The following is a 13,115-nucleotide window of genomic DNA, read 5'->3' as shown; positions in this document are numbered from 1 at the left end:
CCTCTTGGTTCTCCTGTTTCGTCTGACTCTCATATCATTCCTTCCACCTCTCCTTCCTCACGTCCAGTATTTGTTATTTAAGCACTGCTTCCTTCCACTGTATCAGGAAATTCCTGATATGTTCACTCAAGGCCATTGAATTCATTAAATTACTGGATGCAGTAACAAATGTGAAAATATCAACAACCCCTGAAACAAAGGGCAAACATCTCCCCCACATTGATGAATAATTTCATTGCTTATTCTCCTTCCTTATAGTCATAATTGTGATACTGAAGTTCAAAAATCGTAGTCTGCCCAAAAATGTTACCTGGCAGCCATGGCATTGGTGGATCTACTCGTTATCCTGGACCTGATACGGATACACATTTTGATTGTTTTTTTTTGTGAACAATTTCAGTTTCTGGTTTCCTTCCCCGTGTGTAATATCCACGCCATCCTCGATTATGCAGCAACTGAATGTTCTGTCCGGTTCACCGTCACTTCCACCTTTGAGTTATTTCTGGCCTTTTGTTGCCAGAAGATGAAAAGTAAATATTGCAGGGTGAAAATGATGGCTGCACTTCTGGTAACAGTGACAGAGCTGAGCATTTTAAAGAAAAGTTTCTATTATATTTTGTTCCCTGCTCAGTCTTCGTTTTATAACCTTCCCTGATTTTTTTAGGTCAAAGTCGATGCTGTGTTCTCGTATTTATGGGTAACCAGCGAGTTCCTCCATCACATTCTCACCCCAGGCCTCCCATTTGTACTGATTCTGCTGCTCAATGTTCTTACAGTCAGACACATTTTAATGAGCAGCAGAGTCCGCAGGAGACTCCGAAATCACAGCAGTGGAGAGACTCCCAGAGACCATGAGATGGAGACTCGAAGGAAATCCATCATTTTACTGTTTGTGATGTCAGCCAATTCAATCCTGTTATGTTTAATGTTAATGATTTATTTTTCTCTGGAGGCGAGTGCAGTATCTGGGGGCTTTATTCTGTGTTTTTAGATTGGTATGTTCTGGATTTGGGCTTCATACTGTAGCTCCTGACCTGTTGCACTAACACTGTGATTTAAGCGGTTAGTTCAGATAGCAGTTGAGGAATATCATGAAATATCCGTTTACTCCAATTCTTCAATTCATTATTTGAAGACAGGAAAACCGTGACTGAGAGTTTCAGTTGACCGGGCTGTCTATCCATCAATAAATGTCTCTCATTCAACAAAAATAAACACATTTCTGAGCATCTCCTGCATCCAATTTGCCGGTTTGTATGTCCATCACTGCTGTCGCTCACTGATTGGATATAAATGCCCAACCCAATTATTAGCTCTGCCCTCCAATTGTCAGAGATGCATGCTTATTAACAATACCCGTGAATAATTGGTCAGAAAAAGACACCTCACAGCTTCTGTGCCATATCAATTGCTCAGATGACTGCACATCACGTTGTCGCTCAATGATTGGACAGAGAAAACACACCCCCTTACGGTTCTCCATCCCAAATTGCCCTCGCTGCCTGTCAAACGTGGGAAAACTTCACTGACCGGTCAAAGAATCCAACTAATAAAATTCCTTCTCTATTATCGGCCAGCTCGCCTTTCCATCATGGACACCACTGAACCATTGGACGGAAAACCCTAACAGCTAACATCATTAGCATTCCATTGGTCTTCTTACCTGTCCAACAATAGAGGGAGAGAGGGAGATGTAAAGGAGCAATGCAGAGACAGAGGGAGAGTGAACGAAAGGGAAGTAGAAGATGGGAGAGGGAGACTTGGAAGAAAGAGGAAGGAATTTGGCGAAGTACTCTGGGAGAGAATGAGAGCAAGAGAGAGAGAGCTGGAGAGAGAGAGAGAGAGAGGGATAGAGCTGGAGAGGGAGACAGTGAGAGATAACGAGCTGGAGACACAGTGAGAAAGAGACATTGAGATTTACAGAGAGAGATCAAGTGAAGGCAGATAAAGGGGAAAGATGCAATGAGACAGGAAGAGATGCAGAAAGGCAGAGAGGCAGGGAGAGACTGAAAGAGATGGAGGCACAGGGAGGGAGAGAGAGAGGGAAAAGACAGATAGAGACAGCGAGACAGAGGTAGATTTTGGGAAACACTGAGCGAGGCAGAGAGGAGGTGCACAGGATGGGAAAGGGTGATATGGAGTAAGAGAGAGAGAGGGAGATAGGAAGAGGCAGTGAAGGTTACATAGATAGACAAATGGAGGCAAAGGGAGAAGTGGAGAGAGTGAGGGAAAGAGAGAGCAAAAGAGACAGACGGACTGAGACGGAGAGTGAGAGATTGAGACACAAAATTTGTAAAACTGAGGGTTTGACAAAGAGAGAGATAGGCAGAAAGGAGGGCAGAGCGAGGGAGAGGAAGATATCGAGAGAGGAAGATTGAGAGAGAGAGAGTGAGAGACAGGCATACAGACATGGGTAGAGAGAAATAGACACAGTGAGGCATTTGAACAAATAATGGCAGTGTGAGATTCACTGGGAGCAAGAGGCGGGAAGGAATTGTGAGAAGGCGAGAGATTGATTCAGAAAGAGATAGAGTCGGAGATAGAGATGGGGAGAATGAGACCCGGTGGGTGGCGGAATAGAAGACAATGAGGCATGCAGAGAGGCAGGTAGAGGGACAGAGAGGGAGGGAACAGCAGCCAGAGAGAAGCAGAATAACAGGAAGGAATTGACACGGAGACAGGACGAATGATAGAGACAGGGAGAGTGACAGAGAGAGATATACAGAAATAAACAGAAAGGAGATGAGGCAATGCCATAGAGGGGGAGTGATAAAGACACAGAGTGAGAGAGATGGAGAGAGATAGAGAGGGGGGAGAAAGAGAGAGAGGTAGAAAGATTGATCGATAGAGAGATGGAGTGAGAGAGGTAGACAGATTGATTCCTCTCTCACCCCTATCTCACACTTTTTTCCCTCTGCCTCCGCCCCCCCCCCACCCCCCGCCTAACAGCGTCTTTATTTCTTGTCTCCCTCTCCGTGACTCTGTCTCCCTCGAGATTTCCTCTCTCCTACTTTCTTGGCCTCTCTCTCTCTCTATCATCCCATCTTCTCCTCTCACTCTCTCTCTCTGTCAAATTCTTTGTCTCCGCCCCGCTCACGTTCTCTCTGCCTAGGGAGGGAAAGAGGCAAAGAGTGTGTGGCTGAGTTGGAGAGCTGGGTGAAGAGAAGGAGATCGGTAGTGAGTGGCCTGGAGACTAAAATTGCCAGAGTACCAGACACAGACAATGAGGATTTTATCTTCCTGACTTGGTGATGCTGCAATTGATAGTATGCCCTCAATCTCTGGCATGCCCCCTCAATATTCAACCCTCCATTCACACCATTGCATTTAATTATGAGGATTCCTCCTTTATTCTTTTGCAGCCTGCAATAGCTCGGAACAGGACTCATTTCCTGTGATTTTGAGGACAAATAATTTTGAGGACACCCATTAATCCGGAGGCCATGAATTATGAGTTCAACCCCCATCAATTCTGAGGGTCCCGGATTCATTCTGCGGGTTCCCCATTTATTTTGAGTTGCTCCCATTATTTATGTGGGCCACCATTAATTCTCAGACCCCTCCTATTAATATTGAATTCACCACCATTAATTCTGAAGTTCCGTGATTAATTCTGAGTGACCACCATTAATTCTAAGCCCCCCAATAATTCTGAGGGCCCACCAATAATTATGGATACACCCCCGTTAATTCTGGGTTCTCCCCCATTAATTCTGAGGAACCCCAATTCATTCTATGTTTCCCCCTTTTAATCTGAGGGCATCACCTTCATTCTGAGAGGAGCCATAACATATAAAAAAAAACATTTATTTTGGTGGCCGTCGCATTAAGTCTGTGAACCCTCCATTTATTCTAAGGCCACCCTTAAAATTCTGAGGCACCTCCATTAATTGGCGAGGATCCCAGGTTTGTTCTGAAGATCCTCATTTTTGTATGAGTGCCATCTCCATTTTATTGCCCCATTGTAAAAACAGAAAAACGTCGATGCTTGTCCATTGCTCGGGTCTCATTTACTACCTCCCCCCACCTCACGTGCCCACATTCCAACGCAATCCAGCGCCCTCCCTTTCTCATCCACCACACCGTATTCTCTACCACTATATATTCACTCAGTCGGGGATTAACCCTCTACCATTCAACAAAAATCACCCCCTAGCACCAAATAACCTGTCATTTCTGGACTGTCACTCTCTCATTCACCACCCAACACACCCTCCCAAATAACATCCACGACATACCCCCTCAGTCAGGACAGTCCCTGTCCCATACACGCCAATTAGCTCATGCACCAAATGTCACTTCCATCCAGGGCGAAACTGTCTTATTCACCACCACTCTCCAACTCACCCCCCACCCCCAGCACCTAGTATAATACCACCCAAATCATATACAGTCAGTCCAGGAGTTTCCCTCTCTGATTCGCCACCCCAATGCTACCAATCACCACCAAATATGCCCACCAATAGAGCCCACGAGCTTTATCACTCACATTGAACATACAGAGTAAATATAATATGTATTACAAATGTAATGAAGAAACTCAGACTGCAAATGATCTATGTTTTATTCATTCATGGAATGCGGGCTTTGGCGGCTCAGAATTTATTGTGCATCCCAAGCTGCGCTTGAGAATGTGGCACTGAGCTGTCTTCTTGAACGGCTTCAGTCCTCTGCCGTCAAAACACACATGTTAGGAATGGAGTTCCAGGATTTTGACCCAGCAGCAGTGAAGGAACGACCAGTAATATCCAAGTCAATCTTTTGAGTGTGCTGGAGGGAAACATTAAAGTAAAGGTCTTCATTTCAAGCTGCCCCTTCCAGGTCGTTGTGGTCATGGGTGCAGAATGTGTTGTCGAAGGAGCATTGGTGAATTCCTGCAGTGCATGTTGTAGATGGACAGCAGTTGGTGGAGGGAGTGAATGTTAATCTATTGCCAGTTAAGTGGGCTACATTCTACTGAGCCAGGTCCAGCTTCCTGAGTGTTGTGTGAGCTGCTCGCATCCAGGCAAGTGGGGAGTACGCCATCCCGCTCCTGATTTGTTTCTTATAGATGGTGGAGAGTCACTGGGGGATTTGGAGGTGGTTTCCTCGTCGCACTATTTCCAGTCTCTGACATGCTCCAGTAGCCACAGCATTTAAATGGCTAGCCCAGTTCAATTTCTGGTCAATGGTAAGCGCTGGGATGTTGACAATGTTGGATACGGTGATGTGAAGGCCATTGAACATCGAGGGACGATTATTGGGTTATTTTTGCTGGAGTTGGTAATTGCCGATCTGTTGCATTGCATGAATGTTACTTGCCACTTTTCGGCTGAACCCAGGGTGTTGTTCATTTCTTGTTGCATTTGGACTTGAACTGCTTCAGTATCCGAGGAGTCGTGCATGCTGCTGAGTTTCATGCAATCTTGAGCAGAAATCCCCTTCTTACCTTATGATGGGGGAATGTAATTAGTGAAGGAGCTGAAGTTGGTTGGACCGAGGACACTACCCATTGGAACTCGTGCAGTGATGCCCTGGAGCTGAGATCACTGGCCTTCAACAACCACAACCACCTTCATTTGTGCTAGAAATGACTCCAACCAGTGTAGAGTTGTCTCCCTGATTATCATTTACTTCAGTTTTGCTAGGGCTCCTAGATGCCCCTCTCAGCCTAATGAAGCATTGATGTCAAGTGCAGGCACTCTAACTTCACCTCGGGAGTTCAGCTCTTATGTCAATGTTTCTAACACGGCTCCAATGATGTCAGAATTTGAGCGGCCCTGGAGGAACCTAATCTGGGCACCATTGAGAAGGTTGTTGCTAAGCAAGTGCTGCTAGAAAGCATTATTGATGACCCCTTCAACTGGTTTACTGATGATCTAAGATAGACTAATGGGGCTGTAATTGGCCTCATATGATTAGTTCTGCTTTTTGTGCACAGGAAATACTTGGACAATTTCCCACATAGGCGCAAAGATGCCAGTGTTATAGCTATACAAGAACAGGTTGTCTTGTGGTGCAGCAAGTTATGGAGCACAGGTCTTCAGTAGCATTGGCAGAATATAGTCAGGACCACTGGCCTTTTCGGTATCTAATGCATTCAGCCGTTTCATGAGTGAAACGAATTGGCTGAAGCATCCGTGATGCTGGGAGCATCCAGACGACATTCTGATGGAACATCCACCCGGTACTTCTGGCTGTAGGTTGCAGGAAATGCTTCAGCTTTATCTTTTGCACTGATGTGCTGTGCTCCACTATCATTTTGGACGGCGGTATTTGTGGAGACTCCTCCTCCATTAAGATGTTTAATTATCCACTACCAATCATGGCTCGATTCGGAAGGGCTGCAGTTCTTAGATCTGATCCATTGGTTGTGAGATTGTTTAGCCTTGTCTTTCACTTGCTGCTTATGATATTTGGTGCACAATTAGTCCGATGTGATAGATTTACCAGGATGACAAATCATTTCACGTATACCTGTTACTGCTCCTGACATACCCTTTCACTGAACAAGGGTGATACCCTCGTTTGCTGGTACCGGTAGAGTGGGGGTTATACCGGTTCATGGGGTTACACAAAGTATTAGAGAACAATTCCGCTGCTGCTAATGGCCCACGATGCCTCCTGGGTGCCCGGGTTGCAGTTGTTAGGCCTGTTCGAAATCTATCCCATTTAGCACAGTGATAGGGCAAAAAAAACGATGTAGGGTATCCTCAATCTGTGAAGGCGGGACTTCGTCACTGTAGTGGATGTGTGGTGGTCACATCCTACAATAATTCCATGGATAGGTTCTTCTGGCAACAGGTAGGTTGGTGAGGATGAAGTCATTAACGTAATCCTCTTGTTATATCACTTCCATCCTGCCAGAGACCTAGTCTAGCATTTATGTTGTTTAGAAGACGGCCAGGCCAGTGTGCAGTTGTGCTACAGAGCCAATTTTGGTGATGCATATTTAAGTTCCCCACCAGAGAACATCGTGTGCCCTTTCCACTCTCAGTGTTTCCTCTAAGTAGTGTTGGACATGGCAGAGCAGTGGTTCAACAGGTTAAGGAATGATAGGAGGTGCTAATCAGCATATGGTTTCCTTGCCCAATTTGGTCTGATGCCATGTGCCTTAAGGGGTTTCGTAGTCAATGTTGATGATTCCCAGGGCAACTACCTCACGACTGTATGTAACTGTGCTGTCAACACTGCTTGGCTTGTCCTGCTGCAGGTTAAGGATCTAGACAATGATGGCAATGTTGCAGCCAGGGTCATTATCTTTAGGTTATGATGCGTGTGGATAACAAAGAAAAGTTGTTTATTGACTAGTGCATGAGAATTATTTCTCAATTTTGGCACTAGCCTCTAGATGTTCGTAAGGAGGGCACTGCAAGGCTGTGATTATCATTATCATTTAAGGGTCCTGGGTCGATACCATCTTGTCTCTCCGATTATGTTCCTTGAATGTGAATTGGTAGTGGTTTGTTACAACTATGTGCCTTGCTAGGCCATTTCAGAGGGCATTTATGCATCAACCACATTGCTGGGGGTCAGGAATTACATATAGGCCAGATCAAAAAAGGACAGCAGATGTCCTTCCCTAAAGGAAATTACTGAATCATGTGTGTTCAATGTATCCTTTTGGGTTAGGAAGAACTAAACGAAGTGATTTGCTCCACTTATTTGCTAATTGTAAGCATCACAAAATTCCTTTGAAGGCCAACAACCACTTCAATTATCCCCAAAAATGCAAATTTGATTCATACCACATCTTTGGAATACTCATCCAAGCTTATCAATCTTCATTTCAAAATCCTGCTGTGCACCTTGCTCATGTTCCACTTACATTTTGGAATAACGCCCAACCTAATAAATGCGTCCCCGGTGAAGCTTACGAGGCAGAATATGAACATAAGTGAATGCAAACGTATTAATTTTAAGCAGGTGAAGGCCCATTGGCCCCTCAAGCCTACTGCGTCATTCAAGAAGATCATGGATGATCTGGTTGTAACTTCCCGCCTACCCCACTGATGTCAGGGTAAGGTAATGTTTAACAATTAAAACAATACGTGGTGGACGTCCAGCGCTAGTTTAGCAGCATTGGTGTTCAGGTGAATAGCTAACAATTTGGGTAATTATTGAATTGTTCGTTGTCTGCTCGTGCAAACATTTTGCAAATCATCGACATTAGGAATCGAAAGACGAAAGTGAAAGCAGCGAACGCAATATAGTGGCCCGTCATGCTGCCTCTCTGGCAGATTCTTGCGGCGCCTACAGCTGTCCTTTATGTGGTTTGAGAATAGCAAGTGCCCAGATGACGCTCTGTAAAGTGGATTCTAATTATATTACTGATATATTTCTGCTTGGTGTCCTTTGGCTAGAAAAAAAAGCAACCAAACTTTGGCAGCGTTGCTGTTATTCAGAAAGTTCACACACTAATTTATTTATGAATATTTATTTCAAATTAAGTGCGAAAATTAGATCTAAACTGCGCATAAAATCCAACCTATTAAAGTATAAATTTCAATACTATAGAAATCGATAGCGTATAATGAACGAGAACAGAAAACCAGAATGAGTGAACCCACTGTCTGCTTAAATGTTGCGCAGTCAAAATGTACATCACCATCCACTGTGTATCACACGGGCACAGAATGAATAAGCAGTCACCATCCAAAAACAATACAGAACGTGTCAATCGCCTCTTACAAGTTCTAGATCGGTTCTTATTATCTTTGTCATGTAACATGAAGATGCATTACAAAAATGAATACAGTTTGTGATGAAAAAAATGTGTTAATTCCTCGGTGAACTGAGCCACATTGTCTCACATACACATATACACCAAGATTGACAGATGGCAAGAGTTCGTCTCGAGGCAGTGACAAACAACCCGGGAATAAGCTTATCACCGACTTGGGACTGTTTCTTTATAATTTCCAGCAGCGGGTTTGGTGAATTCTTGCAGGCGAACTGACATGAAAGAACTTTGGAAAATTTAGCAGGAAGAACATGGAGCGTTTCCAAGTGTTGGATCGAATTTAGCCTAAATTAGTTCTAGAGGCATCTAAAGGAAGGAAAGGTGTACAGCGCAGTGAGGATGACTCAAAACTCCATGTGGAACGTCCAATGCATTTTCCGTCCATCACCTTAACCAACTCAGGCAGAACTGCAGCAATTATGCAAATGTTAATGTTGAAATTAAATAACAGGATGGTGAGAGCAGAGAAATCTGGAGCTCAGTCCCATGTGTTTCCAGTCATTCTGCAAATTAAATCGCCTCTTCTAGTTTTTCAAAAGGAAATCAAACATTGCAAACGACAGCTAGCCGAGGACATCCGGAGTGATCTTCTGGAAAATCTAACTGCCTGTAATCATGCTAGTGGTGGGGTTTAAACTGACGGCTCGATCGAGATGGGAACCTAAACACCGAACCGTAAACCAGTCCGCAGTACAGTAACTGTAGACGTCAGAGCTATCAGTACAGGAATAGAAAATAACAAACAGGAGCGGGAATGGAATCCTTTAGCCCGTCGAGCCAAACATATCGTGAGAGAATCAGAGCCAAGGTTAACATCAAAGGTAGAGGCCATAAAACAGGGTCATAGGAACATTGCACGAAGGAACTGGAGCAGGCGGTTTCGGAATTTGACCCTGCTTCGCCATTCAATAAGATTATGGCTGATCCGCTTGTAGTCTCAACAGCAATTTGCTTTGAGCTCCTAATCCCCGCGCCCCTCCCCTTGACTCCTTCTCTATCTCAAAACCGTCTTCAATAAATTCTGTGATCCAGACCCCACCAATTTCTGGAAAAACATATCGCAAACGAGCGATCTTGTGAGAGAAAAGAAAAACCTCATCTCCGGCTGAAAGGGGAGACCTTTTACTCTTCTGGAAACAAACTCACCCTCCCCACTACCCCGCCTTTTCCCCGGAGACCAGCACCATGTGTCCAATTATCTACTGAAATTCGGCAACGAATTTATTCCCCCACACTCTCGGGTAGTGCATTCCAGATCCAAACATAAGGATCACTAAATTTTAAGGGCGTTAAAGGGAAAAATTCTGACCATTGTGTCTGCACACGATCTCGAAATGAACATTTTGGCCCACTGCCATTGCCCTGCCTTTTCCCAGTACCATCAAATATTGTCTCTCTTCAAAAAATCATCTTATGTCCGCTTGAATGCCTCGGTTGAACCTGATACCTCAACACTTCCAGGGCTTTCATTGCAGGCCAGAACAACTTGTTGTGTTAAAAACAAAGTATTTTCCTCACACCTCTTTTGCTTCCTTTGCAAATCTCTTCATACCTGTGCCCTCTCAATCATGATAGTTTCACCAGCACGATCAGGCTCTTTGCCCAGCCATCTAATTATTTTGAACATCTCTATCAAACCTCCTGTTAGCCACCTTCTCTCCATCGAGGACAGTCCCAGCATTTAACCTCGCAGCTGAATTTTCTCATCCCTGGAACCATTCCTGTAGACCGCTTCTGAACAACCTGCAATGTGTTCACACACTTCCATTATTTTGGTGCCAAGAGCTGCACACATTACAGCAGCTGAGATCCAACGGATGCCTTATATAATTTCAGCATATCTCCTCCAAATTTTCTTGTTCTCCGTACCCCTATTAATATAGCCCAGAGCACATTATGATTTATTAAATGCTCACTCCGCCTGTTCTACCACTTTCAACGACCTATAGGCATATTTACCTAGGTCTTTCTGCAACTTCGAGCCTTTCAAAATTTCGCCCCTCATTTTGTATTGTCTTCCTATGTTCTTCCTACCAAAATATATCAATTTGCACTTCTCCACATTGAATCGTAAATGCCACCTCTCTCTTCACTCCACCAACTTGTCTATGTTATTTTGAATTGCTACACTGTGCTCCTCGCAATGTACTACACTCCCAAGCTTCGAATCATCCACAAACTATAAAGTATTGCCATGCCACACCAAGATCAAGATGTATCAGCAAAAGCAAGGATCCCAATTCTGACCCATGGGTACTTCCACAGCAAAACTTCCCCAAGCCCAAAATGATATCAATTGATCCTAACTCTCTGCTCCATCTTCTTCAACAAAAAAAATGTATCCCTGTTGTTAATGTTCGTTTATTTCATGTTCAAATCTTACCTCACAAGCTTGTTTTGCGGCATTCCATCCAAGGCCTGTTGAAAGTCAAGGCAGAGCACATCAACAGCATTAGCCTCATCGACATTTTATGGCACGTGTTACGAAGCATCCAGCAACTTAATTTAACACGACTTTCTCTTTATAAATGCATGCTGGGCCTTCCTTAACAAACTGATGGGGTTTATTGTGCATGTCGCTTCTTATTACATCCCGAAAAATTAGTTCTAGAATCTCTGTCAAACATGCAGTTAAACTGACTATTCTGTCATGGCGGGCTTTAGCTTTTGACAAGATTTCAAAGAAGGAGCAATGTTTGCAATCCTCCAGCGTGTTTGAACCTCCCTGAGTCCAGAGAAGGGCGACCACTCGCTGACTAACTTAGAAACCCCTTTAAAATTGTACACTTCATTTGACTATGATCCTCCTCGTACATTCAACCAAATGGAGTATAGTCACAATCCCCTGTAATAAATTCCAGCTTTCACTCGTCCGCCAAATGGATTTGCTGCAGAGCACGAAAGGAGAGAGGGATCATATTATAAATGAAAGGACAAGAGAAGAGTCTGTTTCGGAAGACCCCAGGGGAATTAGGCTACAGGGTCCGTTCATTCTGACAGTTCACACAGCAGCAAGAAAGCAAAATTCCCTGACAAGGGCCAAACCCGGGTGGCAGGAGTGGGACCGCATTTAATAGGATGCTTTGCGAAAGCACAGCAGGATTGTTCAGACAATAAAAGCCTCAACTGTGTTCGGCAGAACAATTACATGAAAAGTGTGACAAAGTAAAATAATTTTCTTTTTTTTTCTATTTATTGCTAAGAAGCTTTATGGGATTAAGTGTAGATCGTCTCTCCGTACGATTTAATTGTAATTGCAGTGAAGTAGACTTCAAGGCTGGAATCATGAAAATAAGCTTGTGTGTGGCATGCCTCTGTGCACATATATGCTGCCTTAGCATTTTTGGTGTAAAGCAAATGTGCATTGTAGATAAATGAAAGGATTTGAATTCCAAATGGGTGTTAGTATGTTTCAAAGTACCCAGATAAGCAATGCTCACCAGTGTGTTTATTTTTCCCCAAAATTTTCTGTCAATATAGGCAAAATGAAATTGTTTTGCATTGTGAGAAAGATACAGTTTCAAAGACATGTGGAACAATGTAATTCACATCCTAAAAGTGGAATCATGTATGAAGAAGAAGAATTAAAGGCTACGTGGCGTAAGTGCTATGTAAGCTCTAAGAGGAGTGTGTGAAAAAGCCGTAATTTTGCCTCCAACCATTTGCGCATAAGTCTCCAATATGACGAAACTTACGTTGGGGAAAACCATTTGGAATTGCTGTGACCAGTGCGTACTTTGTTGCCTTGTTTATGTTCTTTTAAATTTAAAACCTATTTTGGACTGCTGCCTTAAAAGCTCTGTAACGGGGGCTGAGCTTGATTATTACATTTAGGATAAAAATCAGTAGTAATTAATCGTTGTCTTACTTATGAGCTTAAAATATGTTGTTACCTTATTAAATATTTTTATTTCATTTTGAAAATCTCAAAATCGATCAGTGGAATCGTTGCAGCTTAAGTCAGTGGAAACATCTTCTTGTGCTATATAAAAATAGCAAAATCGTTGTGGTAGCGCGACCAAGTGTGATCTTGTGGATTTGGTCCGCCTGGCACACATCATCTGCCACTTCCTAACAACAGTGAGGGTGACTAGTGCCACAAGCTGCGGATGTGCAACTTTCAAACTCCAAACCCCCCAATCTAATCAATGTGGCTCCTCTGGAATCTGCAAGGCCACTATTGATCCTTTATAAATCACCGTTCCCAAAGCTATACACAGCCTTCCAGGTGTGGCCCAACCGAGGCTTCTCAATGCTATGGAGATCCTTTTCTTCTCTCTTTAACCGCTTCTGTTATAAGTTGTAGAGCAAGGGGAATTACGCTATGTACATCGACTGAGTGCAATGAGGATATGATTGGAGAGTGCAAATTTCTTTGAAAAAAATTGACTTT

Source organism: Carcharodon carcharias, chromosome 15 (assembly GCF_017639515.1).
Source record: "Carcharodon carcharias isolate sCarCar2 chromosome 15, sCarCar2.pri, whole genome shotgun sequence".
NCBI lineage: Eukaryota > Metazoa > Chordata > Chondrichthyes > Lamniformes > Lamnidae > Carcharodon > Carcharodon carcharias.
Note: the sequence above shows the minus strand (reverse complement) of the source record.